General features: G+C 48.9%; 1 protein-coding gene across 1 annotated transcript in view; it reads left to right on the top strand.

Annotated features, from left to right (window-relative positions):
- Positions 1 to 24653, top strand: part of XRN2 (5'-3' exoribonuclease 2) — a 376513-nt gene that overhangs the window by 299987 nt on the left and 51873 nt on the right. The gene's annotated exons all lie outside the window — the stretch shown is intronic.

The raw sequence follows: 24653 nt of genomic DNA, 5'->3' as shown, positions 1-24653 counted from the left end.
CTGTTGGCAAGACATGGAGCCAGCCGGCTCACCGCACAGGGGCCGGTCTGCCACAAGGACGTCCCCAAGAGAACTAGAAGAGAAGGCTTCCTGCCGTTCGTGGGTACCACGCCACTCTAACGGGGACAAGCGCCGCATAGCAGGCAAATGGGAGCTGCTAGGGATGAGCAAGCCACAAAGCAAGGCTGTTGGGGAGAATTCTCATTTCTGTGCTAATTCCTTCAACCTTAGACTCCCAGCTTTTTGCTGGACTTAAAACTTTTAAATTTTAACCCATGAATGAGACCTTTTTCTCACGCCCTCGTGTCTTTACTTGGAGTTTGACAAACTCCATAAACATCTGCTTTTTGTATGGCTGCACACAGAACCTTCAGTCCAGTGTCACTGAGAAATCCTTTAGATTGCTCATGGTTTAAATACCCTTTCTTGTGTGAACTACAGTTCCCAAGAATAGTAAAGTGAAATTCTTTACTTTTTCCTCTTTGTAGGCCCAGCACACATCTTCTGAGAGTGCTGGGGTGGGGGGGGGGGGGGTTACCTAGTAGCCACTTGCCCTACTTTTTCGTAACATTTTTGTTACCCTCACTACTTTAAATGGCTGGTAGTGGTTTACTTTTTCCTACCTTTGTGCTTTTCTACCGCAGGCTTAACCCTCAACTGCATTACAGCACCCATGGGTGACCATTCTTGTCAAAATGGCACCAGTCTTTGCACCATTTTCTGTTTGAGGTCTTTTTTGGGTGTTACTCTGTGCGCCAAGCCAGGTTTGAGCCTTTGTACGTTTTGCCTTTGGTTGGCTTCAGTCCTGAAACCCGCCTCTGGCTTCAGTGTCTGGAAGTGCAGGAAGTAAGGGAGGTTCCCAAAACTCCTGTCCTTTGTCTTTAGGAGTGCCTGTATGCAACCAGTCCCGATTGCTGTCCTGTAGAACAGCCACCCTGCTGTTTTAAGTGACAGCCTAGGCTGTGCTTCAAAGGGTTAAACCTGCTTAAAAGGGAAGGGTTTTGTGACTAGAGGCAGTCTACCACTGGGGAGAACACTCGACGAAGAAATGGCGAACAAAGCTTGCTGCATCCCCCTGGACCTTTTAATTGCTAGGTGAAGCCCTGCTGCTGTGATGAAACTACTTCCATTCAACAGAGGAGCTCCGGAAGGGATGACTTCTTCCTTTGAGTTAGTGGGTCCAACTAACCCAGAGACCAACTTCACTGGACCATCTTCCCCGATGGTGTAATTTTGCTGCAGAAATTGAGTGCCAGGGGTCAAGAAATCCGTAGGCTAGTGCAATGTCTCCTTCTCAGAAGCAGGATGACCAGAGCCAGTACTCTCACCAGAGTGCAGGACTCAAGGTGTGAAGGCAGACTAACTGGTGTCCAAGATCTGCGGTGGTGCTGTTTACCACGCACTGAAACCGTGAATTGCCACTGATCCGAAAAGAGCCCGTAGCTGCCTCCGAATTGCTGCAGTAGCTCCAGATGTCCTCCCTCTTGTCCCCACGACTGAGGCTCAGGAACCCAGGATCTGCATTGCTGCAACCAGGCAGAAGCCACCGGGACCGATCTAACCAGAGGTACTGTTCAGACTTTGGGTACTTAGCTCAGTCTCTTTAGCTTTGCTCTTCCCAGTTGAGATTTGCAGTAGCTATTTTGCTAGAGTTGATATCAGTTCTACCTTCCACAAGTGTAACAGCTTGTGACCTTACAGTGATTTTCTATAGAAACTCCAATTTGGTGCAAAACTTTTTCTGATGCTTGTTAATCTGCTTAGAATCACATGTTGTGCATATGGTCCGACATCTATTAACTGCGGAATATTGCATCTTGTCTTGGGGACGTCAGCTTAGGCGTGTCTAACACTATCCCTATCGTGAAGTGTAGTGTACCTAAAATCCCTCAGGTGCCGAGCTCCCTCAGATAGTTTTTTTTTTTTCCACCCAGATAACTGGTCGCCCTATAGCAGAGCTCTTACAGAAGAGACATTGTTCATCTTACACTGACTTGTCGGTTATTACCCGTTAAGTCACTTCGGTCACAAGAACATCTTCGACAAAGACTGCAGGGGATTAGTCTACGGCAGTGGGATTCGGCGCTTAAGATCCGGCGGCCGGACTTTCCACATTGTCGGGCCCTCTGGCTGACCTTTACAGCAGGGAGAGTGGGGTCGGGGTGGCCATATTTTCGTAGGTCTTTCCTCCTTTCCCCTCTTTACCCTTTTGGTCTGGTCCTCTTCCCCTTTCACTATGGAAAGGACTCCTTTTAGGTTCTGCCCTAAGTGTAGGGTCATATCCTGGGAAGGACTAACACGGGATGTGCAACGCCTGTCTCCCCGTAGAGCACGACGAAAAGCGGTGTGCGGCCTGCAAACTCATTTGGCCCATGACCCTTAAGAAGCTGTGTAAAGCGGTAGGCTGTGTACGGTATGTCGCGGGTGGAACCCCCTTACCACCGCCACACCCACTGAGAGTGACGGGGTCACCTCAGATGACCAAACATCCGTTGCAGATGTGATGGACATCAAGGCGGACACTTCTAGGTCTGCCACGCCCGTCCCTGACCCTTTAAGGCCTGACTCTGGTCTCCCATCAGGGACAACACCCGGCGACAGGGGCGTATAAACGCATCTCACTAAGCATACAGCCCTACACCGGTTTCGACATCCTCGTCGAAAAAGGTGAGCGCCAACAGGGCTGTCAAATTGGGTTTCCTCGGATCGCGCAGTTCCAAAGCCTTCCCTGCATTTGCAGCAGCGTCTTGCGACTGGGTAATCTAAAACGAATAAGGGTGCTACTCCAAACTCTTTACACGTCAAAGCCTTCTGTCTCATTCCAGCATGAAGACATTGTCCACATGGACACCTATAGGGACATTTACAATGAAGATGAAGCTTCATTTCTAACAGCAGGGTGCCACAGACAATTGGGAAGAAACCCAGCAAGAGGGAACGGACCCATGGATACTGCCACATCAAGATCAGAACACTGTTTTATGTCTGGATTACCCTCCGTGCACCCCGGCTCGCCAGGCCTCACCTGTAGGTGACAGATGGACTTCAACTCTGTTCAAGGCAGCTGAACATTTTCAGATCTCTACTCAAGAGGCTGTACCGGAGCAGGAATTTGTAGAGGATATCCTTAAGGAAAAACCTACATCTAGCCAAGCCATTCCCCTCCTTAATTCCGTCAAGAGAAGGTTGGCTCCTTCCTTGCTATCACCAGCTCAAACCCGGGCAGTGAACCCAAGAGTGGAAAAATTGTTTCAGCCGTCTCCTTCCGACCCTCTATACATTAGTGGGCACGCTATCCCAGACTCTTCAGTAGTGACTACCAACCGAAAAAGGGCATGGGTACCCCTTGCCACAGGGGAGGCACCTCCGGACAAGGAATCCAAGAGGCTGTATGCGCTAGGCAAAGAAGTCGCCTCGGCGTCCGCGTTCTACACGACTAGCAAATACCACGCTGTTGGCAAGTTGTGATGACGCTCAGTGGAACCTGCTTCAGGAAGGCCTCCAAGAGGTTCCAGAACCAGTCAAATCCAAACTTCGAAGGGATTGTGTCCTCCGATGTATTCCTTATCTATGATATTTGTATCTCCAGCTTGCCGGCCTCGGAAAAAATGTTTTCCCAGTAGAGGGGGCTGTGCGTCGACATCCGTTGAGTAGGTGTTCCTCGACAGCCACCGTATCGACGCTGACGTCATCATGCCTATAAATGGCCACGCGCAGCGTCTGTTGCTCAGTTCCGTTTTCCCGCGCTTAGTGTGCCTCGAAATACCGTTGCTCAGTCGAAATATATTCATATTTCCTCGAGAAAACCAACTCTTACTCGATGGCTTCCTCCTCTGACCCGACGACTCCTCGGTCCTGTTTAAAAAAAATGCCGAGACTGTGGGAAGAAAATGTCGTTGGCGGATCCTCACAGGATCTGTTTGTGGTGTCTGGGAATCGAACACCAGTGTTCGGAGTGTGAGGAATGCCTATCCATGACGGTGAAAGCCTTGAAGGAGCGTAAGGGGAAGCTTGAGAGAGGTAAGTCAATTTTAACTTCCTCGAAAGTTTCCGCGGTAGAGTTGACATATGTCTCCTCAGTGTCAAAAGCATTCTCGGTCTAGGTCTCGCAGTGGCTCCCACCACTCGTCGAGGTCTAGACGCTCGAAAAAGAGACTTAGAAGATCTCCGTCGTCTTCTAGTTCCCCTGAAAGAGTACATTGCCCCACAAAACACAGCTCTCAGGCTGAGTGGGAGGAATTCAGAAAAAAGATGCTAAGCGTCTTCGAGAAAGCGGCCTCGACCCCCTTGAAGTCAGCTGAGGGTGATACCCCGGGTGAAAAGCCCAAAAAATCTAAACGCCGCGAATCGAAGCACCCGGCGAAAGAGTCGACCCGAAAGCTCCATGAGCCATCGGGAAGTAAAGCATCTTCGACACCTTTGTCGAAAGCCCCTTCGAATCATAGATCGACGCCGTTATCGAAGGGTTCTTCTTCTTCGCATCCGTCGATTGAGTCGATGCCGATAAAAGAAAAAACCACGGCTACGCCACAGCCAACGGTTAGGCCAAGAGCCTCCGACACGACGCTGAGAGCGTCGTTGACATCCTCGAGCAGGGTTCCAATCCTTTCGAGTTCTACGGGGACTCTTCCAGTTTTCTCGACGCCTTTCATGGCGCCTTCGAGGATTTTTACATCGGTGTCGACGACATCGACCTTTTCAAGGCCAGTGATGATGGCTCCTTCTGCTTTAGAAATGAGTTTTATCCCTTTTCACTCAGAACACCCCCCCCCCCCTTAACCTAATTTATGAGGAAAGGGAAGACTCTGCAGGTCAAAAGGCCTTTCTTCATCTGAGGACCACATCACCTGAACCAGAGACTTTTGACCCTGAGGAAAGAAGGTTGAAAGACCTTCAGGATGTATTAAAGGAAGCAAGTGGTTTAGACACTTCCCCTGAAGTGGAATTTGTCAGATTAGACCCAGGGGAACATGCTGAAACCCCTTATAGAACCCTAATGTCACGAATCATAGAATTCATGGGTTGGTCTGCACCTTCACCTGTTTTTCAGCAGGATGACCTCACTGACATTTTGGATAAAGGTCCACAGGAGGATCCTGTGGTTCCATTTTTCTCTGCCTTACAGAGAAAGATTTTAACTAACTGGGAAACTCCTGAAGTTATCCCTGCGGTTAACAAGAAGTTGTCAGCGAAATATAGGGTATCTGCTTCTGACCCTGAATACCTATCTAAAAACCCTACTCCAGAGAGTCTGGTGGTCCAGGCTGCAACTTCATCAGGCAGTACATCTGCATACCCCACTGCAACACAGGATAGGGATGATAAAAAAAATATGATGGCATGGCTAAGAAAGTCTTCTCTGCCCGTAGCATGGCTTTAAAATCTATTAATGTGACTTGTACGCTCACTAGGTTCAGCCATACTCTTTGGCAGTGTGCATCAGCGGCTGGCTGCCTCCAGGAAGGAGAAAGGGACGCATTTTTAAATATCAGATGGTAAAGATGCAATGTGTGAATCCCTTCAAACTGGCATTGATTCTGCTGACAGTATCAGCAGGGCCATGGCAGCAAGTACCACAATCCGCAGGCATGCGTCGTTGAGAAAGTCTGGCTTTGCTTCTGAAGTACAGGCCAGACTTTTAAATATGCCCTTTGACGGCTCTTCCCTGTTTGGTAAAAAGGCGGATGACAGTTTGGAAAAACTGCAAACCTCTAAAGCAGCAGCCAAGTCGCTAGGAGCTGCAATCCGCCAAACTAATTTTCGTCCCTCAGGATCCTCTTGGAGAGGAAGGTCCTTTCGCTATTCTTCATATGGAAGAGGCAGAGGACGGCCGGCTCAAAGAGGCCAAGGAAAATGTACCCGTGGTGGACGGGGTAGAGGAAAGAAAGCCGCAGGAGCCGCTTTACCTTCGGCAACTGCATCAGCCGCTCCCAAACCACTCTGAGGTCTCCCATCACAAGACACCTGTAGGGGGCAGGTTAACTCACCATCTGACCCCCCCCCCCCCCCACCACCCTACTTTCTCATACCAAAAAGACGGAGGACTGAGACCCATCCTGGATTTAGCAGATTGCAGATTTGAACAAGTTCCTCAGGAAGGACAAGTTCAAGATGGTAACTTCAGGCCCTCCAGCTTCAGGACTGGTTGGTATCTCTGGACCTTCAGGATGCTTATTTCCATGTGCCAATCCATCCCAAGCACAGGAAGTACCTGAGGTTCGCAATTGGCAACTCTCTCAATTTCGAGTTCTGCCATTTGGGCTGACCTCCGCCCCGAGGGTCTTCACCAAGCTAATGTCGGTTGTGGCTGCAAGTCTAAAGGATTCACGTCTACCCCTACCTGGACGATTGGTTGATCAGAGCAGTGTCTTGGGAACAAGCTTGGATCCAACTAGATTATGTCTGCCACTTCCTTCACAAGCTGGGCTTCTCCCTCAATTTAAAGAAGTCACAGATGATACCATCACAGACTCCAGTTCATTGGAGCAGTCCTGGACACGTCCCTGGGAAAAGCCTCGCCACCAGAGGTGAGGGCTCAAGATATTCTGCAGATGGTCACCAGGTTTCAAAATGCCCAACGTCTCCCAGCCTGCGACTTTTTGAGGTTGCTAGGCCTCATGGCATCCTGCATATCCCTTGTGCCAGAGGCTCGCCTGAGAATGAGATCCCTTCAGTGGGCACTGAGGACTCAGTGGTCACAATTCTCAGGGAGGATGACAGATCTCCGGATTCCGGACAAGGTAGCCCACGACCTTCAATGGTGGGCCTATCCAGAGAACATCTTGAAAGGAGAACTGTTTTGGCAACCATGGCCGGAGATGACAGTAGTCCGACGCCTCACTCACGGGGTGGGGAGCCCATGCCAACGACTTGACCATCAGCGGTCGTTGGTCTCCATCGGAGTCCAGACTACACATCAACCTGTTGGAGCTGAGAGCCATCAGACTGGCACTGAAGGCTTTTCTGCCGTCTGTACGGGGGAGAAACGTCCTGATAATGACGGACAATACAGTGGCCATGCACTACCTCAACAAAAGAGGAGGCGTAGGGTCACTGCCACTGTGCAGAGAGGCGATGCAGCTCTGGTTTTGGGCAATTCAGGAAGGAATCTCTCTATCGGCAATTCACCTAGCCGGAGAGAAGAATTTGACAGCGGACGCTCTGAGCAGGCAGAACAGTCTCCCACGAGTGGGAGATAGCTCAGCAAGTCCTTCAAGAGATCTTCGCCCTTTGGGGAACCCCTCAAGTGGATCTGTTCGCCACCAGTATCAACAGGAAGTGCGAAAGATTTTGCTCAAGGGAATTTCCCCAGAGAGGAGCTCTAGGAGATGCGTTCGTAGTGGACTGGGAGTTCCCACTTCTGTACGCGTTTCCTCCGGTCCCTGTCATTCCTCAAATGATCAGGAGGTTGAGAAAGTTTCGGAAGACCATGATCCTAATTGCCCCGGATTGGGCCAGGAGAACGTGGTACCCGGACCTTCTGGACATGTCCATCCACCCTCCAATTCGTCTACCGTGCAGAGGATATTCTTTCGCAGAAGGGAGGTCAGGTTCTCCATCCATCAAGACCCTCAACCTTCACGCTTGGTATCTGAAAGGTTGAGGTACAAGGATTGGGACCTTCCAGATGACGTCATTGAGGTGTTGCTTTCGGCCAGAAGGCCAGCAACTAAAACTCTATACCGCTGCCGTTGGAATAAATTTTGCAGCTGGTGCAGAGAAAAGATCGAACCCTTTTCATGTGGTACACCTGCGGTGTTATCCTTACTTTATTTGGCAAATTCAGGCCTTCAAGTTGGCACTATTAAGGGCTATCTCGCAGCGCTATCGATCTTTAAGGGCACTGCAGAGGAGCCTTAATATTTCAAAATTCCATTGGTAATACAATACCTGAAAGGTCTAACTAATGTTTACCCTCAAGACCATTCCAAGTTCCCTTATGGTACTTAAATCTAGTTTTAAACTTCCTAAAGGGTGCTCCATTTGAACCACTCCACTCTTGTTCATTGAAGTTTCTCACCCTCAAAACTGTTTTATTGGTAGCATTAACATCTGCTAGAAGGGTTAGCGAGATACAAGCCCTATCTTGGAAACCTCCTCATACAATTTTTCACAAGGACAAAGTCGTTCTACAGGTGAAGCCTAACTTCCTCTCAAAGGTAGTTTCTGAATTTCACATTACTCAGATTACTTTACCTTCATTCTATCCTCCTCCCCATCCGGGGAAAGAGGAAGCGAGACTCACAGGCTGGACCCTAAGCGAGCCTTGAGTTTTTATAGTAGACTTGCTAAAATTAGACAAGCAGTCCAACTATTTGTAGGTTACGCAGGACATAAGTTGGGATTACCAATAACCAAACAAACCATCTCAAGATGGATTATTTTAGCCATTCTGGAATGCTACAAACTGACAGGGAAAGAGCCCCCTCAAAATCTAAGGGATCATTCGACCAGGGGTATCGCAGCCTCCTCAGCTCTTCAAAGAGGGGTACCAATTCAAGACATATGTGCTGCTGCCACATGGTCGTCCGCACATACCTTTACCAAAATTTATAGCCTGGATTCCTCTAGTCAAGAGACTAGATTTGGCAAAGCTGTGTTACACTCTTCATTCTTAAATGGGATGTTCCTCCGACGTATTCCTTATTGCCCCTCCCATCCATCCCCGCAGTAACATTTCCCTTGTGGTTGCAGCTTGCGCTCCTTCAAGGGTAGTAACCATTCATGCAATAACTACCTTACTCTACAAAACGGAACTGAGCAACGGACGCTGCGCGTGGCCATTTATAGGCATGATGATGATGATGACGTCGGCGTCGATACGGTGGCTGTCAAACACCTACTCGACGGACGTCGACGCACAGCGCCCTCTACTGGGGAACATTTTTTTTCCGAGGCCAGGAAGCTGGAGATACAAATATCATAGATAAGGAATACGTCGAAGGAACATCCCATCGAAAGAACGTTACCAGGTAAGGAGTAACTTGTTCTTCTCTCTATTGTAGTTGAGGGAAGACCAGTGAACCAGAATGTGATTAAAAACACCCTGGACACGGCTGAAACAGCAGACAGGTCTCTGGCCCAAGGGACCCCACTAAAAAGACACGCTTGGCTGCGTACTTCAGGGTTTAAAGCCGAAACGCAAGAGGAAGCTAACCTCTTTGGGAAAGCAGTTGATTAGGCCTTGGAAACAGCCAAGAAAGAGCACGAGACTTAAGTCTCTGCAACAGATCACACCTTCCTCCCCCAGAGAGGTAATAACACTTGGCTATCCTTTCGAGGGCAGTCCTGTGCAGGTCAAAACTATGGCACGAGGATTTTCAACACAGGACTAACTTCAGGAAGCCCCGCTTACTACCCTTCAAGGAGTCAGCGACGCGGCAGAGGCCCCAATCCTAGGAGTCGAAGCCTCTGGTCAAAAATGACAACCAGATCCCCCTCCCATGTCACCCCAGTTGGGGGTGGGGGGGGTGTTAGGGGGGGAGATTAACATCTTTCCTCACGGCATGGGAGGGGATAACTTCAGACCAGTGGGTCATAAAGACGGTCGCCCACGGCTACTGCGTGGAATTCGCCCGACTGCCACAATTCAGACCGCCGCGCTCAGTGTCTTTCACCAGACCATCTGGAGATCCTGAATCAGGAGGTGGAAGCGCTGCTGGGAAAGGACGCCATAGAAGCCGTCCCTATTCTTCAGGTAAACCAGGGTATGTATTCAGTGTATTTCCTTGTACCCAAAAAGTACCTTGCCGTGCACCCTGTTCTAGACCTGCGCCCAGCAAATAAGTTCATAAAACCCCAGAAGTTTTGCATGGTAACACTACAGGAAGTGATCCCACTGCTGAAACAGGGGACTACATGGTAACATTGGACATGAGATGCATACTTTCATATTTCAATGTTGCCCGCGCACAGGAAATATCTAAGGTTCATGATAGAGGACAGGCATTAGCAATTCAAGGTACTCCCCTTCGGCATCGCCTCGGCGCCAAGGCTGTTTACCAAGGTCCTGGCAGTGGCTGCAGCACACCTGCGCTGACTATCTGTCCCAGTTTACCCTTACCTTGACGACTGGCTCATCACGGGGGACTCATACAACACATGTTGATTGAACACCCAAAAAGCAGTAGATCTTCTCTTCAGTCTGGGTTTCTCAATCAACGAAGAAATCCAGTCTAGCCCCCAGTCAAACAAAACAATTTCTGGGCGCTCTAATTCAGACGGAAGACTCTCGTCTTCCCCTCAGAGGGTTCAGAACATGCTTTTTCAGATTCCTCAATATGTAGCCAGTCGGGAGGTGACGGTGCGCAAGGCCATGCACTTGCTAGGAATGATGGCGTTGCACATATACTTGGTGCCGCGGCTGCGCATGCGTCCCATGCATGAGTGGCTCAACAGCCTTTGGTGTCAGGCCAGCGGAGAATGGCAAGATCTGGTAGTTGTCTTGCCTGCCCTCGTTCTCTCTGCAGTAGTGGTCAAGATAATGTCATGATCTATGCTTCCAAAAGGTCAGGGTTTTCCCAACTTCCTTGGAAGCAGATCCATAACCCAGGTTCCGAGTGCCAACCAGTCCCAATTGGGACCTTTTGGACCCAGTCTTGGCGCCAGTGGCACCAGGCTCATAAATATGCCCAGTCCCAGCGCTGGAAGCGCCGGGCTCATAATGCTTGGGTGGACTTACCTGCAGCAGACCATGCTGCTTACTTGCCTGCCAGTTGAGTCTCTGATCCTCTTCTGTTTGGAACTACTTTTACTGTTGGGTGGGGGCAGGAGCCACTCCCTAGATTCAGAACACTGGAACTCTTCTGGAAAGCAGGAACTCTTTTCTTACCTAGGCGTGGCTGTGGAAGGAGACACCTAAGCACTACAGGAGGCTATTTAAACCACACCCGATGGATGAATCTTGCTTTGCGTTATTCTGCATCCTCAGCAGCAGAACGCTCATCATGTCTTCTGCATCTGATCCTGGGCCTAAGGAAAAAGGCTTACCATTCTGAATCCAGTCATCAGCAACACCTATAAAGACCAGAAAGAACAGGTTAGCATTATGGTCTTCAGTGACGGCTCTTCACTTACCTGGTCCATCGGCTGTCACCAACGCCTCGCGCTGCATTCCGGCATCAAAGACAAAGGCTTACCTACTCTTCGTGCGCTCCGGAGGTCTTCACACTGCATTCCGGCATCTGAAAGACAAAAGCTTACCAACTCTTCGCACGCTCCGGAGGCCTTCGGCGCTGCATCCCGCATCTGAAAGACAAAACAAGGTGCGTTTAAAGACATTGGGGAACTTTAATACTCACGTGCCATTACTCCTTTCCACATCTAACCCAGTGGGTATTCCGGCACCCTGCAGCCGCCCCGAACTTGTACCTGCAAAATAAAAAGACAGAGCGCATCGTGAAGCAGGCAACAAGCGCTTACTTACGGGCTTCCAGGCGCTTCTATTCATCACACGGGCTCCATCTTCAACTCACTTCAGCCCGCCATCCGCCATCACCGGAACCCTGCAAAACAAGAGACATCATTACTAAAGACTTTAAAGACATTAGAATTACTCGAAACTTACCGTTCCTGCAGTAAACGACGGACAGCAGTCCTCTGAAGTCAAGAGGCCTGCTCCCCTTATCCAGTGAAGAAACTGGTTACAGCACCCTGCCTCGAGGCAGATGGAGAGCACGGCGTTCACTTACCTAAGACATCTTACCCTTCGAGCCAGACATACAGTGCACAGAGGTCCAGCCCAAAGAGCCAGCCGTGTGTTACACATCACCTTTGAAGATACGGTATACGCCCAGTCAAGACCGGCGCCTCTACGGGAATCAGGTGAGCGTTACAGATAAAACCTCTTGAAAGGGAAAACCTTCACCACCCCGCCAGTGGAAGCCACTCTCACGACAGACGCATCTCCCGGGGGGGGGGGGGGGGGGGGGGGGAGGAGAATGGAAGGGGCGCCCCGCCTGACTTGCTTCAGCAGACAGCGCACGGAGTGTGGTCCCCTCAAGTAGCATCCAACCATATAGATTTACTGGAGCTATTAGCAGTGTTCAAGGCATTTCAAATGCAACTGCAAGGGAAGACAGTGCGGATTCTAACGGACGGCACTACAGCCATGTATTACCTGAACAAACGGGGGCACTCCCTCTACAGTGCTGTCCCAAAAAATTTTAATATGGGCTCTTGGACACAAGATGTTTCTGTTGGCCCAACATGTTCAAGGGGAACTCCCATCTTCTGGCAGACGTGCTCAGCAGAGATTTTCCTCTGCCTGAAGAATACGAATGGAGTCTGCACGAAGACATTGTGTCCAACGTCTTCGCAGAATGGGGCTTCCCTCAGATTGACCTGTTTGCAACTCAAGAGAACGCCCAATGCCAAGACTACGCCTCCAGGTACCCCCAGAACCACTCCAAGGGGAACGGTCTCTGGATAACATGGTCAGGGAAATTTGTCTGTTACCCCTCCCCCCCCCACACCCCTCTCTCCCACCCCCGAGTGCAACGGCTGTTGTCACTGAAGGCGGTGGCGGTTCGGACGATCAAGTCACTGCTTGGCATGATGTTGTGCATCTACCTTAACAGCTTTGCAGGTTGCAGATGCGAACCCTTCAGGAGTTCCTGGATGCTTGCTGGAAAGTGAAGCTTAACAGACGATCCCTCTTGATGCAGAGTTCTGTCGGGCGAGAAGGTGATGGTGTCAGGACTTGTCTTCTATCCAACGGAGCTGCTGAACACCCACAGTCCCACCAAAGTGTATTGTTCTCAACTAACCAGTTGCGCTCATGACACTCTGGCGGGGAAGTGGAGAAAATAAAAAATAAAAACCCAGACACAAACTGCTACTTCCTTCTGGGATTATATCTGCATAGGTGAGAGATTCAGAGTTTTAGTTCATACATAAAATTTCTAAAAACAAATGTATTCCTTCAACAAGGCTGGGGTTTACCAGGGTTCCTCTAAAATAGCCTTGAGGAAATAGTTTCTTGAGATTTCAAATTAAATTCATACACCTTAACCTTCCAGCTTCTTTCATGAGATGCTATGCAGAAAGTTCACAACTCAATTCTTGCCATTCCTTTGAATTAAAGTGTGCACTTTTTTAATTCATAATGAAGATTAGTTCAGGCTTAAGATTACTAAGGGGTTCAACCCAGTCTGACATTCTTCAAGTTGAGCACATAGGACCTGAACTCTACTTTGCTGGAATTAATAAATCTTTAAAATGTAATGCTTTTTCTTATTTTTCTTTCCAAAAATGTCTTTACTCTCCTTGGATCCTCTATAGCTGCTCAGAGATAAAGTAACAACTCAGATAAATGTCTTTATTTTACTTGGATTGAATTCCATGTGCAATCCATTGCATTCACTAAGACAATGTTCACCTAAGACTTCCTCTGAGCTTAATGGGTGAAGTGGGCACAAAGGTATGTTCTCACCGTCTAGTGAAAGTCTTTTACAAGTGTAGCCTAAAGAGAACCTGCACTTCTAAGGTTTCTTCAGATGCTGTTCAATACACCTTCATTTTAAAATCTGAAAAGGTTCCCCGGCTAAAATAGAAGTCTCAGGCAATCTTTTTCAGTCGCCACGCACTCCGAGCAACAGGAACATAAATTAACGTGTGTGTGCAGTGTTTGAACATCAAAAAGACACGCGCTCGGAACAGGCAACAAAAAGCAGTCGGAAAAACAATTGCATGCACAGCCTCTTAGCTTTCTTTCCTGATGGAAGCAGCCCGGAAGGAAACTGTCTCACCTGGCATTTTTGCTGACGCCAAAAACCTCTGCGGTCCGCTGTCTCGCCTCCACTGGATCTGAAACTCACGCGACACCAAAGCTGCTTTCTCTCGGGAACAAAAATGGGTGAATGGAGCTCCTGAAGAGGTGAGCAGAGATCGGGAGCGAGTCTTCACGCGATCCTCTCGCAAACAATACGCATGCACTCACTCGTACAAAGAAGCCGAAAATATTAACCCTCTAACTGGTTTTCAGAGTTTGAGGCACCGGCTTTATTTTTATTAAGGGGAATATATACAAGCTAGGGAACCTGAATTTTAAAATATGGATAAGTACTTAGCTCAAAATCTGAAATTTGAGGTACTTAATTGAATCTTTTTGTTTTTTTCAGCAAATGAAGTCTTCTTTCTTGAAATGTGCTACTTTAACCAAATCAGATGTCTTCTGAATTCTTCACAGGAATTCCTAGGTCCAAATACCCGTGAGCAAGTCATGTTTGTTTTGTCCTAAGGTAAACTAAATGAAAGGCAGTTTACAATATTCAAGTATACTTTGTTCTCCCTTCACCCAATCACGATTCATATTCCTTTCCTCCATCTTGGCTTGGGCTCTCACCAACATTCTGAGGACAAAAGTTAAGGCCCGACCAACTCCTAAAAGGAACTTCACTAATAAACACATGCTGGATAAATAATACAACTCTAAATGAGGAAATGAAGTACTGCACAGCCTAATGAATAATAAAACAAATTTATTAGTAACAAATCGGAATGCAGAGTTATATTTTCCCACGGACCTGACATATTGGGTGTACACTAACATGGCCCGCGGCACAGGGTTTAAAACCATCCATACCTGGAGACTGTCACCAGGGACGCTTCCCTGGAGGGCTGGAGAGCCCACACCATATGGCTGCACGACAGTGGCCTGTTTCTGCCGGAGGAGGAGGCTGCTCTCCACATCCATATCCCGGAGCTGCGGCAGTGTACTGGGTCCGCAAGTAATTTCTTGGTGAGGATCTACAGACACCACCACAATGGTCTACATCAGGAAGCAGGGGGGGCACTCTATCCCCAGCCCTCTCAAAAGAGGCGCAGAACTTTTGGCACTGGGCCATCGACCGGGAGATGTTTCTCGGCCCTTTCACCTGATCGGAGTCAAGAACACCATCGCAGACTCACGCGACACGAGTGGGAACTTCGGCAGGACCAGGTGGACTGCATCTTCATGAAGTGGGGCAAGCCCCAGATTGATCTGGTTGCGACTACAGCATACTCCAAATGCCAGAAATTTGCCAGCAGGTTCCACCAGCCGAGGAGCATGGGGATGCATTATCATTCCCATGGGAACGCCTCTTTCTGTACGTGTACCCACCGTGGCCTCTCCTGCTGAGTCATCGTCTCTATCATGGGGTCTGGCATGGATTCACATGCTCATGAATAGTCCCCGTCATCGGGCTGGGAACCTCTGTAAAAGGTTTCACTTTCAAACTGTCTTTCTCCTATAAACCAATCACTGAACTCTGGGTCATACTGCCCCAGCCAATGACTGCCATCCCTCTGGCAGCCATTTTCAGATTTTTAGTGCACTTTGAAGGCCTTGGAGTCCTTGTGTTTTGCTCAGAGCTTTTCTGCATGTTCGAGTTTTTCAGTTAACATTTCCAATTTTTGTCAAATAGATCTTGTGTGCTCTTCGTTCTTTTGACTGGCTAGTGGGGATCTGTTTTCTTTGACCCTCAATGGCAAGAATTGTCGAGCTTTCTTCGATTCCAGAAAGCAATCGGGCATACACTTCATGTCCATGGAGGACTGAAGTTCTCTTCAAGCTCTGCTCCAGCTGGGGATTGAGGCACATGTTTATGGAAGACGAACACTGCCGCTACTGTCGCCATCCAGATCATAAGGAAGCAGATTGCGAGATTTGCCTTGGATTCACCAAATGCACCATCAAGGATTGACAAAGTAGACTGGTGGTGTGGCTCCACACCAAGTCCTCTACCCTGTGCGGCAAGTGGGGTCATGCCTCACCCAGGACCGGCCGGTCCAAATAGCGGGCTTACAAGTCCTTTGATTTTGCCCCCCCTTCTCCCTGACAGTGCCCAGAGCGGCCCTTCCTCCCAGGCTGGAGTCTCCGGCCAAGCCGGTGGAGAAGACACCAGAGAAGAGGATGACATCCATGAGGCCAGCTACGACCCCACAGGACGCAAAGGTGGGTGGGGGGGCAATGGAGGCCTCTATCCTGCTCCAGGGCAGACATTTCTTCTTTGGACGAGGCGGAAATGGTGAATGTCTACAGCGAAAATGCTGAGGACCACTGGATCGTTGAGGGGGATGATTGGCCCAGTAAGCCTTCTCCCAGGGAACGTGTTGCTGGACATCCTGTCCACCTTCCACACGGTGTCGGAGCTGCAGAAGAGGATGCCAACAGTACCCCCGGTTCCAGCCCACTGCCGGCTAAGAGGAAGCAGCACCCGACACCACCTCATGATCTGCCTCTCATCCCCCTACCCCTGCACTCCTCAGGACGGTCACAGCGATGACTGATGTGGAGGACTGCAGAGTTTCCCACCACCAGATGAAGTGGGATCATTCCACTCTTCAGATGATGCCAGAAGAGACCAAAAATGAAGGGTTCCTGTACCAGTGCCAGGAGTCTGAAAAGAAGTGGCTCTCCTGGATGACATTTGGGATGAGGGCCTGGAGCTGATGAAAAAATCCCAACTCAGCGCCAGCGAAAAGAGACCGGCTTGAGAAGTAGTACCAGTTGCCGGAGTTGGCACCAAACTGCCTGCAATAGCAGCCTTCCCCAGACTGTTTTCTCAGCAGCTGCAAGGAAGAAGTCCTCAAACCCATCGGTTTCATCCTCATTTGCCCCAGACAGCGAGGCAAAGAGGCTGTGGTCAGAAAGGTGATATACTTGGATGCAACAAGGGTCAAGTCAGCTAATGAATTTGTGATCCTAGCCAGATACAACGGGGAGCTGTGGTACAAGATTGCCCTGTTGCTGGAATTCCTCCGCAATCTCAAGCTGGTCAAAGCGCTGGAGATCCTCCAGGAGGGCGAGGTGGCATTGGACCATGCCATGGCCCTGGACATAGCAGATACAGGGTTCTGCTAGCTGGGGAAAGAAGTCTGTCGTTGTGGCAGGTTAAAAGCCACCAACTTTCGCTGAAGTTCAGACGAGGGTCCTGGACATGCCATTCGACAGTGACCATCTCTTTGGGAAGGCTGTCGATGAATCGTTGCAAGCCATCAACACCGACACGGAGACGGCATGGGCTCAGGCATGCTTCAGCTATATCGCCCTTCCTTTCATGCCTCAGGAGGGAAAATCTGTAAGATCGTCCAAGGGTTGCGGCAGATTGTACTCTTACCATCAACCCTCCCATTCCATGACCCAGGAGGCCTGAAGGGGTCGTTCCAAGGCTTTCAGAGGTGGCCGACATCACTCTGAAGGCAGCACACTGCTCCTGTAGCAGGAATGAACCAGCCAGGACTCTGGCCCCCACCCATGCCGATGGGAGACCGGCTGTCTGGCTTCGTCAGCGAGTGTAAGATCTCCACCGACCAATGGGTGTTAGACGCTTTTGCCCACGGACACTCTAGAATTCCAGCAGAAGTGTCTGCGGATACCACCGGTGGCCTGTTGGGAGCAGCACATCCCTCAGCTCCTGCAGGATGTACAGGCCTTGCTAAGAAAAGGGGCGCTAGAGCAGATTCCAAAGCGACTTCGGGGCACCAGAGTTTACTCCAGATACTTCTTAGTAAATAAGACTGGGGTTTGGAGGCCCATTCTCGACCTGCGGCAACTAAACTTCCTCAAGTCCCAAAAGTTTAGGATGGTCACGTTGCAGCACATGCTCGGCCAACTGGAAATGGAACTTCCCAACGTCACTGGATCTAGAAGTCTTACTCCGCCCCCCCCCCCCCACACACACATCCATGAGAAGCATCAGCATTTTCTGTGTTTTGACGTAAAGGGAAAGCAATACCAATTCAAGGTCCTCCCCTTGGGACTGAAATCGCCACCCAGGCTGCTTACAAAGTGCCTGGCACCAGTGACGACTCATCTACGTCTGCAATGGATACATGTGTAACCGTAACTCTACTGGCTCATCTGGGCCAAGTCAAGGGAAATTGCTGTCGGCCACACGAACAGGACCGTCCGACTGCTGACAGAGCTGTGTTTCTCCATGAATTATCTGAAGTCGTGGTTGATTCCATCGCAGGACGGTCTGTTCCTGGGGGCCAGGCTCAACGCGGTCTCCTGCGTGGCAGACCCCTCGGAGGCAAGGATTGTGGCCATTTTGAGCAAAGTGCAACGGCTGTTGACACAGAAGATAGCCACAGTGCAAGCCATAAACCTGCTTCTCTGCATGATGATCTACCTGATCACTGTGCCTGTTGAGGATGCAACCCCTCCAGGAATTCCTGGACACTCAGTGGGTCCAAGTGTCCAGAAAGTATTGTTCTCGACTAGGTGTTCCGTCGAGCGATAAGGTGGTGGGGCCTGTGCTCCAACATCGCTGGTGTCCCCACACCAGGAGACTGTCACCAGACGCTTCCCTGGAGGGCTGGGGAGCCCACACCAGAATTCTCCATGCCAGAGGACTGTGGCTGCCGGAGAAGGATCTGCATATCTCTGTCCTGGAACTGCAAGCAGTGTTCTGGGCCCTAAAGTTGTTCCTGCTGAGTGAATGTAAGCAGTACAAGTAGCTGGAGGACTTTCACAGTGGTTCACATAGACACTTATACTCAAGGTTTCCTGGTAAAACACGTATTAATATATTCATTTAGGAAACATTTCACTAGAAGGCGACAACTTAACATTATATACCAAAACACTTCAATACAAAACGCCAACATTTTGACAGTTTGAGCTCCCCTGAAATGAGACCAAAATGACAATTTACTTAGAAGTGAGCAAAAGGGCCAAGGTAAGTAGAATAGATCACATATACTTGTTAGACAGTGCAAATAGTTTCAGTTCACCAGAGAAGTTCAATTCAATAGGCCAGGCCAAAGTCAATGGGCTAGTGTTCTGGGTAGGAAAGAGTAGTTTTGGTATCAAACGGTAAAGTCTTTGCAAAAGTTCTCAAGTAGTTTAGGTGAAAGAATCGTATGTAGGGTCACAAGCTGATTAGGCCTGTAAGTTGGGAAAGTTTCACACTCATCACTGCAAGAGTGGTGTTCTCTCAATCTGGTTGGCACAGTACCTTAGTATGAACAAAATGTAGCTGAAGATTTTGGTTCCTGGCAGGTCCTGCAGATCTCACTGTTCCTGAGCCTCAGTCCTGGGCATCAATCATGGGGACAAGAGGGAGGACGTCTGGGGACTCCTGTACTGCAATGGGATTCTTCTGTCGATACGAATTTGGAGTTTCAGCACAGGGCTTCACCAGGCAAACCAACGGTCCAGGAGTTGCAGCAGGCATCTCTTCCAAGTTCTTATTTGGGGTCTGCCTTCCAAGCCAAAAAGCCTCTCCTTTTATGCAGGTTTTTCCCATTCATTCCAGCCTAGCTGTCACTCACACAGCAGGGTGGCTGTACTTTGACTGCTAGCCAGCCAATCACCCAAGAGTGCAATCCAGTTTCAAAGAAGACTAAGCACAGGGAGTTTTGGGCACCGCCCTCGCTTCCTGCCACCACCAGACACCCTGGAGCCAGAGGCACTCTTAGCTCCTGAATCCCGCCAAAGGCAAAATGAACAAAGCGACCAAACATGGTTTGGCACGCAGAGTAAATCGCAAGAAGGACCTTTCCACAAAGAAATTGCGAAAAAGATGGGCCATTTTGACAAATTGTACCCATGGGTGCACTGCTGTGGCTGCTAACGCAGTCCGCGGTTAAAACACCCAATGGTAGTTAAAAGTAAACCACTGCCACCAGCCATTCATCAGGAAAAGGGTAACATAAAAATGTTACATGAGAAGCTAGACCGAGGATACGAAGTAACCCCTCCAGCACACTATTGTAAGATAGTGTGCTGGATCTAGAAAGTTACAAATGCAAGTAAAGTCAATTTCACTTTACTGCACTGGGAAACCGTTTTTTAAACCTTGGGGAAGTCTGCAAGACTACCCTGTGCCACTGCACTGAGGGTGCTGTGTGGCACAATGTAAAAGATGCCTATGGAGTTTGTCAGACACAAACAAAATTAAATGGATCAGAATCACAAAATGAGTGGTGAGGGGGGGAGAAAAAGGGTCTCGGGATTAAAAAAAATCAAGCCCTCAAAATCCAGCAAAGTTGCTGGGTGATTCTAAGGTAGAGGAATTAGCACACTTCTGAGAATTCCCCCGAACAGTAACAATTAAAATATACTTCAAAATAGACTTACTTTCTCTAAATTAGATGGTACCCATTGGGGATGGCGCACATTTCCTACACCCTCGCGTGACTTAAATAGCTAGGACACTGTGGACATTAGTACATTTAGAGCAATACTGAGTTTGGTGTAAAAATAGAATGGAGGACTAAAACAAAGGTTAACAAATCACAAAAAGGTAAGTACTTTTGATAACCTTTCAATGGCAAATAAGTTTTCACCTTTGACTGCAATTTATCGTTTCCTAGAAAAGGATTAGTCTCTCAGGGAGCCAGGACAGCTAATGTTGTTTGCACAATGTCAAGGGGCTAAGTTTTTTCTTTGCAGGTAGGTAAAAAGTCTCGCACAATGTTTTTAGAAATGTTTGCCGTTTGCAAGCTGGTCCTTCCAGTGTTCTATTTTTCTGCAAAGTGTTAGCAACTCTGCAAGGTAACCAAGAGAGTTCTCAACTGAGAGCAAGTAAGGCTACAGAACAAGAGGGAAGTTCTTAGACTTAACAGAACTTCTGGCTAGAAGAAATGGTTCCAGCTGGCTTCTGTTCCTGTACAGCTCTGCAGATCCTGTTCCTGAGCCTCGGGCATGGGGACAAGATGGAGGACGTCTGTGGACTTCTGCTCTGCAATGGGAAGGTAAGTGGCAGCTTCAATTCAATTCAATTCTTCTGTTTCAGCTCCTCGCGTCTGACTGCAAATAGCAACACTGGTTCTCGGATACCACTTCCGACTTTCCCCACTTCTGGGGTCCAGCACTCTGTTGAGGTGGCTCAGGCTTGGTCATGAAGGCTGGAGGATCTTCCTAGCGCTCAGGTCCAACTTAAACGCAATGCACACAATCTGGACTTCCTCTACCTGGCTCTTCGGTTCCAGCAGCAGACATGCAACCAGCTTCAAGAGGATGTCCAGGCGGGCTTACTTTGGAGTTGATTGGTCCCACCAATTCAAAGCGAGATGTTGTCCTTGCAGGGCTTCTCTAGTCTAGGCGAATTTGGAGCTTCAGCACAGTAGCAGGGCTTCACAAGAGTTGCAGCAGGTGTCTCTTCCAAGTTCTTCAGGCTCCTTCAGTCCAGTGGTTATCTGTCTTCGAAGCCAAAAAGTCTTGTCTTTTATGCTGGTTTCTCCCATTCATTCCAGCCTAGCTGTCAATCGCACTGCAGGGTTGGCTCTCCTTGCTGGACAGCCAGCCGGCCAATCACCTTTGGGCACCTCCCTCACTTCCTCCCCCTGCCAGACCTACTGGAGCCAGAGGCGGGTTTCACTTTCACTTGTGGAGCCCGCCAAAGACCAAACGAACAAATGGACCTGGTTTAGTGCGCAGAGTAAATTTCAAGAAGGACCTGCCCAACAAAATGGGGGTGGGGGGAGAAATGCTGCAGTCATTTTGACACAGTGGCCAACCGTGGGTGCCTGACTGTGGCTGCGACTGCTGCCCGTAGTAAAAACACACAATAGTTGTAGTAAACCACTCCCTCAGCCATTAATTGTAGGAAGGGGAACATAAAATGTTACATGAGAAACTAGACTAAGGGATACGAAGTAACCCCTCCACCACCCTATGGTAAGATGGTGTGTGCTGGGTATAGAAAGTCAATGTCACTTCACTGCTCTTGGAAACAGTAGTTGCACCAAGAGAAGGTATAAACCTTTGGGAAACCAAAGACTTCCCTGTGCCACTGCACTCTGTGTGACACAATGTAAAGATGATGCCTATCGAGTTTGTCAGACTCCAAAGTCAAAATAAACACACATTAAAAATTACATTAGACATCCTAAAGTACAGCAAAAAGCTTCTTCTCTAAGGTAGAAGGGAATTAAGACACTTCTGAGAATTCCTCCTAACTCATCTCAATGAGCCTTTGGTGTTGCCTGTGTTTATCCTGAAGCCTTAGTAACTGGCAGACTGGGCCTTGCACTCGCTGGACATAGTGCGTGCCATGAAGAACTTCAGAGCACGAGCAAAGTTTTTGGAAAATGTCTCCACTGTTTATGAATTTTGGTCCTGTAAACCATGGAAAGGCCATGTCCAAAGCTTCCATCTCAGGGTGGCTCTCCGGCTGCATCACACTGTCATTTCTCAGTGATCCAACAGCTACGCAGCTGTCCGAGAGCCCACTCCACCAGAGCGATCGCTGCAATGACCGCGTTCCTGTCTGGTGTGCCCCTGCTGGACCTCTGCAGGGCTGCTACGTGGAGGTCCACGCACACATTCGCGTTTCTACTGCATCGACAGGGATTCCAGTACAAGTCCAGAGTCGGCCAAGCAGTGCTATGCAACCTTTTCGCTTGAGGTGAGCCTGTTCCGGAGTTAAGAGGAATTGCTTCTGTTGAGCCTTGTCACCGCCCGTGGTTGTTTATAATGCGCACCAGACCCGAGGGTATCGGGGCGCAGTGGTAAAGGTCTTACAGCTTAGTTACATACAGGGTTACAAAGTACAGTGCATAAAAGTTAGACATGGGTGCAAATATAGGCGAGCGGATTCTTCATTCTCTAGGTTAGGTAAAGAGCAGGTATGTACAGGAAGAATATAAATCAAATAGTAGGACAAGGGTGTCCAGAGTGTGTGCAGTTATACATACATACATGGATGGTTCTAGTTGGAGGTCGGAGGTGGGGTGGTTAGTTGGTTGCAGTCTTCTATTCCAGTGATGGTTGCTAGTCGGAGTCTTTAAGCCATTTGGTGAGGTTTTGCCTAAATTTAATGTTAAAGGTATTTGTACCGTGCACCATCACCAACGGAAGTGGTCCCCAGGCGCTCTGGCGGATCTACAAATGATAAGGTGGGATGGGTTAGTAAGGTGAAGAGGAGTAGGATAGTGAGAGGAGTGGTGTTCTGTTGGCAGCTTCAGCTCGGCATACACCAGATACTGAGCTTTGGTGCGGGTATTGGATCGGTGTCAGTCCGCGTGTGCTGTTGCTCTGGATTATGTGTTGTAGTGTTGTGAAGTGCGTGCGGCTTGTTGTGCGAGAGATGGTTGAGTTTTGAGTGAGAAAAGTAAGCAGAGTTTGAGCTTATATAGTTTAGTGGGTTACCTGACCTTTCGCATGCTAACATTCACAATTTTGTCTAAATGTGGCATTTGTTTGTGTTCCTAATCCTATCTAGATGTGGCGCAGGCAGTTCAGAAATCTGTCTAGGTGTGGGCATGTCAACATTCAAAGTCCCATCTAGATGCGACGCAGGCTAATATTCACAATTCTATCTAAGTGTGGACATGCTAATATTATGGCAGTCTGTTATTTGGAGGTAAGATAGAGTGGCATGGGCTTTCTGGAGTAGTGATTTCTCTACTCCCCACCCATACCACACACAGTTTTGTTGGTGTCTGTTAGTTGCTGGCTTCCTTGGCTTCCCCTGTGGACACCTGTAGACCCATCTTGGAGCCGCCAATGTTGGAGCAGTCCTTGGGGCCCTTAGCCACAGGGGCTGCCCTGGGATGTCCTTGATATATGGAATGTGGACCAACCGGATGCAGTGGGCGGGTTGGGGGGTGGGCAGAGGGACAACCAGGAAGCGGCGGGCACAGGGGGACACAACATGCGCCGAGTGCGCAATGGTGCTTGTAAGCGCCATATTTATTAAATTGGGCTTTTGGGAGGTAGGGGTCAGGAGACTCCTTAACTTGGTCTTGGGGTCGCTGGTTATGGTGGAAAGCAGCTGGTGCCGAGCCTCGCTGCGGCCTCTGTTTTCCTTTTTTTTGTATTATTGGTCTGCTCGAAGAGGATGTGGTAGGGAGTTCCAGAGCAGCGCAGCTTTGACTGAAAAGCTGCTGCTGCCTTCTTTGGAGAGTTTGAATCTGGGCACATAGATGCTATTGGTTTTCTGGTGGGCTTGGAGGATATTTTTATTGATTCTCTCAGTGAGCTATTGTGCCGCTGCATTGTTTAGGCATTTGTGAGTGAGGCCGTTTTCCAACTGTATTTTCTCACTGGTAGGCAGTTGTGTTGTCTTCTCAATGATGAAATGTGTTCATTTTTGGGAATGTTTAGGGCAGCTCTTAAGGGCATTATTTTGGAGGTTTTTTTTTAATCTATTTGTTGCCACCAATGAAGAGGGAGTTGCGGTAATCCAGTTTGGATAGGACTAGAGCTCTGGCTAAGGGGATACGGCTATAGAGGGGAAGGGTTTACCTGCTCTGATTTTGCATGTATATGCAGTGGAGGAGGCCATGGAATTTACTAGTTTGGTGAATGTAAGCAAGGAGTCTAGCTAGAAGCCTAAGGTTTTCACCTCCTTAGCAACTTTAATGTTGCAGTCCATGTTGGACGTATAGTCGGGGCTGAATTTTGAGGCTGGATGTGGTGCCCAGGATGATCTCAGTTTTATCGTCATTCAGGCATACGCCATGGGTGGCCATCCATGCCTGAATGATGTAGACTCTATTCACCAAGTCTGAGTCCTTGTTAGGATCGCCTGAAAGAGGTAGGAGAGTATCGGCATAATTGGTGTAGGTGATATCCAGATGGTCCAGATCGTCCAAGAGGGATTTGGTGAATGTTATGAAGTGTTGGGGAGACACATGAGCCCTGGGGCACTCCACAGGTGATGGGATCAGCAGCAGCTGATCCAGAGAAGACTAATCGTCCTCATTGAGGAAGGATT

This window comes from Ambystoma mexicanum, chromosome 4q, assembly GCF_040938575.1.
Source record: "Ambystoma mexicanum isolate Mex_15411 chromosome 4q, UKY_AmexF1_1, whole genome shotgun sequence".
In the NCBI taxonomy this organism is placed as follows: domain Eukaryota; kingdom Metazoa; phylum Chordata; class Amphibia; order Caudata; family Ambystomatidae; genus Ambystoma; species Ambystoma mexicanum.
This window is presented reverse-complemented; position numbering and strand designations above follow the sequence as displayed.